This window comes from Monodon monoceros, unplaced genomic scaffold, assembly GCF_005190385.1.
Source record: "Monodon monoceros isolate NGI ecotype Baffin Bay Population unplaced genomic scaffold, NGI_Narwhal_1 Super_Scaffold_12, whole genome shotgun sequence".
In the NCBI taxonomy this organism is placed as follows: domain Eukaryota; kingdom Metazoa; phylum Chordata; class Mammalia; order Artiodactyla; family Monodontidae; genus Monodon; species Monodon monoceros.
Genome location: NW_021703768.1, coordinates 161868808 through 161873515, shown reverse-complemented (window position 1 = coordinate 161873515; position 4708 = coordinate 161868808). Strand labels below are relative to the sequence as shown.

The following is a 4708-nucleotide window of genomic DNA, read 5'->3' as shown; positions in this document are numbered from 1 at the left end:
CCCTTTTCTCCACACCCTCTCCAGCATTTGTTATTTGTAGACTTTTTGACATTGACATTTTTGAAGGTCATAGGCCAGTCGTTTTGTAGAACGTCCCTGTCTGGGACATTGGGGACATTGTATTTGTCTGATTTTCCTCATCAGGTTAAGCATCTTTGGAAGAAATACCACAGAAGTGATGGTGTGTCCTTCTCTATGCAGTATATTAGGATTTGATTTGTCCATTTGCCCCATTCCTGGTCATTTTAACTATGATCACTTGATGAAGCATTATCTCTCTGTTTCTCCTCTGTGAAGTGACAACTTTTTCCTCTGTCATGAATGTGTATTTTATGGGTGGTTACACTGAAACTACACAAATATCCTGTTTCCTCATGAAACTTTCACTGACTATCTCATCCATTGAGGATTCTGACCTGAATCAACTGTCCTGATTTTAATAATTTTTTTCATATCTGTTTAATTAATTAATTTATTTGGTTGTGCCGGGTCTTAGTTGTGGCATGTGAACTCTGTTGTAGCATGCACACGGCATGTAGTTCCCTGACCAGGGATCGAACCCAGGTCCCCTGCATTGGGAGCACGGAGTCTTAACCTCTGTGCCACCGGGGAAGTCCCTTAATAACTGCTTTAAATAAATACTGAACAGGCTGAAAAGGTTGCTTCTAACATACATGTGAAGTGGGAAGAGTAACAATGAAATGCACGTCCATGTAAATTTCAACCAGGCTCAGAAAGAGATACATCGGCATATGTGAAACCCCAGCACGTTCCTGCCTGGGGATAAACATGGATTGTTCAAAGCTGGGGACGGGCGTGGGGGGCAGGAGGGCAGCAGGGAGGCCTGGGATGGTGGGGTCTTTGAGTAACTAGATGGGGAGACGGATAAATTCCAGAACTACTCAGGTGGTGAAACTAATAGGATGTGGACGGACCAGTTAGATTTTGAGCCTGGGGAGGAGGGTGGAGGGCGAAGCGGGGGACTGGGCAGAAGGAGATGCTGCCCTTTGAGACCCTCAACTGGGGTTGATGAGCCCTCAGGGCTGGGGATGTGAGTGTTGAGGGGCAGACACAGACTCTTTGGGACAGCTGGACATTCCAGACCAGGGCAGGGCTGCTCCGGAGTTTCCAATAGGCCCTTGAACTGGCAAAGGAGCTGAAGGTGGCTCCCAAGAGGCTCACGTGCGTCATGGAGTGGCCAGGAGACTAGCTCTCCTCTCCTCTGGCTCAAGCCTCAGCCTGGGATAGGGTGGAACAGAGAAGGGTCATGTGTTCTACCATCAATGGTCTTAGGAATCTGGAGGAAAACAAAACGTTATTTAAGAGATCTAATCCTCTTTTGAGACCCAGAACACATTGTTCAGTATGAGTTTTGATACAGATAAGAAGGAACATGATACTTAAAACAGATTCAAGTGATGGGGGTGTATTGGTAAACAAAGATTGCTTCTGGCACTATAGACTTGATAATTTGAAAGCTTAAGATATGAGGGAAATTATCAGATACATTGATTTAATGCTCTATTTTTATTTTTTATTTATTTATTTTTTGCGGTATGCGGGCCTCTCACTGCTGTGGCCTCTCCCGTTGCGGAGCCCAGGCTCCGGACGCGCAGGCTCAGCGGCCATGGCTCACGGGCCCAGCCGCTCCGCGGCATGTGGGATCCTCCCGGACCGGGGCACGAACCCGCGTCCCCTGCATTGGCAGGCGGACTCCCAACCATTGCGCCACCAGGGAAGCCCCTAGTGCTCTATTTTTAATGTTGACATGAAACAAAGATGGCTTTTTAAAAAATTTATTTATTTTGTTTATTTTTTTGGCTGCGTCATGTCTTAGTTGTGGCTCGCGGGGTCTTCATTGAGGTGTGCGGGAACTTTCTTTGCAGCAAAGGGCTCTTTCTGTTGTGGCACGTGGGCTTCTCTCTGGTTGTGGTGCACGGGCTTCTTCTCTAGTTGTGGTGAGCCGGCCCCAGGGCTCTGTAATTTGCTGCACACGGGCTCTCTCGTTGAGGTGCGCGAGCTCGGTAGTTGTGGCCTGGAGGCTTAGTTGCCCTGCGGCATGTGGGATCTTAGTTCCCTGACCAGGGATCAAAGCTGGAGTCCCTGCATTGTAAGGTGGATTCTTTACCACTGGACCACCAGGGAAGTCCCTGAAATGGCTTTTTCATTAAGGCTTTTACCTTCAGAACACAGTGTCTGGACTTTAAAAAGTTATTGGCACATCCCAAAGATCTGTACTGTTCTAGGGTGTGATAGCTTAGAAGTGAGTATAATTTGAACATAATGCCTTTTTAGAGTGTCAAATTCAGAACCAGGCAGATCCATCTCCTGACCCTAACTGTGGTCCTAAAGTAACTTACTTGAGGAAATTGGATCCCAGAGATTACAGGTGGGGAATTTTGAAGTGTGTCCATATTCCATTGGAGATCAAAGAAGCCCAACTAAAAGAATTGTGGACCAACTGACATGACAACTGTGGACTGAGCAAAACTTCTTTTTGAAAGGGCTGTCTTATCTTGAAGATTATGACTTTGGAGGCACTAAGGTGATTGGCAGGGGAAAGAATCAGAACATGTGAAATTCCTTAAAAAATTATTGACAAATAATTTTACCTATGTTACACATTAAAAAAAAACCTTTACACTTTGTGCAAAAAAAAAAAAAGAGAGAGAGAGAAAGAGATCAAAGATAATTGCATCTTTCCCCTTCATCCACCCAATCAAAGTGCCTTCTCCCTGTTACATACTTCCACACTAGCTGGAGAGGCTGGGACATTCTTCCAATGCTGCTCGGATATCCTTGGTCCACATGGAGTCCAAATTCACCTTTTGTTCCTTTCATTCAGCAAACAAGTATTTATAGAGCACCTTCTGTGTGCCAAGCATTGTTTGAGGCTCTGGGGACCAGGCAGTGTAGAAGACAGACAGAAAAGTTCTTGCTCATATGGGACTGACATTCCAGTGAGGAACAGATAGACATGTATAAGAAGGTGATAAGTGCTAGGGAAAAAAATTAGTGCAGGCCAAAGAGGTGTCTTGAGTGGAGAAAGCATGGGAAGGCGGCCAGGGGAGCCTCATTGTGACATTTGAACAGAGATCAAAAGAGGTGAGGCAGAAGCTGTGTGGACATCTATGGGAAGAGCATTCCAGGAAGATGGAGCAGCAGGTGCAAAGGCCCTGAGGCAGAACTGTGCCTAGTGGAGCAGAAGGAGTGAGCAGGAGAGTGAGTGGGAGGAGAGAGGAAGTCAAGAGGTGACAGAAACGGGTCATGCAGGGCATTGTGGGCCACTCTAAGGATTTTAGTTCTTACATTCTGTGAGATGGGAGCCATGAGAGGGTTTGTACAGAGGAGGGATAATGCCTTTGCCCCCAAACTGGTCCCTCCATCTTTCGACCTGGTTATAGTTCCACCCAGGCTGAAGCCCTGTCTTTCTCACCTCCCAAGTCTCACCTCCATCTGGCTCCCCTTCCACCTCCAGCTCCATCTCTCTCTCACATCCCCATTTTTATCTCGTTCAGTGTTTCTAGGAAAGGTAGGACACAACAAATGAACACAAATACACAATACCAATAGCATTCCAATATGGTGAAAGCAGCCAATTAGGAAAAGATAAGAAACAGAGCTTCTATCTACAAAAGCAGCCATCTTTGGGACTTCCCTGGTGGTCCAGTGGGTAAGACTCCACACTCCCAATGCAGGGGGCCTGGGTTCGATCCCTGGTTGGGGAACTAGGTCCCACATGCATGCCGCAACTCAGATTCCGCATGCCGCAACTAAAGATTCCATGTGCAGCGACTAAGACTCAGCGCAGCCTAAATAAATAAATATTAAAAAGAAAAAAAGCAGCCATCTTTCTCCCCCAAAGAGAATAACCTTAAGGAGGAGGGTGTGGTCTGTTTCAAGAAAACTCTAAAACTTTACTAGGAGGTTAAAATAAGACTTGGATTAATTAACTGATATGTCATGTTTATGGATGAAATGACTGAATTTTATTATGTCAGTTATATCTAAATTAATATACAGGTTTTGTTTTGTTTTGTTTTTTGGTTGCATTGGGTTTTAGTTGCAGCACGTGTTGAGGGATGTGGGCTTCTCTCTAGTTGTGGCGTGCGAGCTTTGTCTCTCTAGTTGTGGTGCGCAGGCTCCAGAGCACGTGGGCTCTGTATTTTGCGGCAGGCGGGCTCTCTCACTGAGGCGCAGGAGCTCAGTAGATGAGGCACGCGGGCTTGCCTCTCTGCTGTGGGATCTTAGTTCCCCAGCAAGGGATCGAACCCGCATCCCCTGTATTGGAAGGCGGATTCTTAACCACTGGACCACCAGGGAAGTCCCTCTCATCAGAATTTTGAGAGCAATGCTTTAATGCAAGAAGAAAATGGAGTGACATGTTTAAAGATATTCTAGCAAAGAAAATGGGAGCCAAGGATTTTATATCCAGCAAAATTGACTTTCACATATAAAGGATATAGACTGTTATCAACATGTGAGAGCTAAGGGAAGATGGTTTCCATGAGGTCTTGAGGATTCCATTTCAGATAAACAAATGTCTAGAAAGACATGTGTTTATGACTGCAAAGAGTGTGAAACATAATATTACTTGTAAACCTAAGACCGAAGGGCACTAAACAAAGAACGGTGATGTATGTAATGGATAAATGTTCTCTCAGTGTAGATGCAGTACAAATATATCTATATGATGGCAAAAGGGGAG

The 4708-nt window shown here is 45.5% G+C and overlaps 1 non-coding gene across 1 annotated transcript; it reads left to right on the top strand.

Annotated features, from left to right (window-relative positions):
• The first annotated feature begins 1315 nt into the window (after nucleotides 1-1315).
• LOC114893515 lies at nucleotides 1316-1396 on the top strand. Its single transcript, XR_003792933.1, has one exon. It is a non-coding gene; the product is annotated as a small nucleolar RNA SNORA40 (small nucleolar RNA).
• Nucleotides 1397-4708: the final 3312 nt, after the last annotated feature.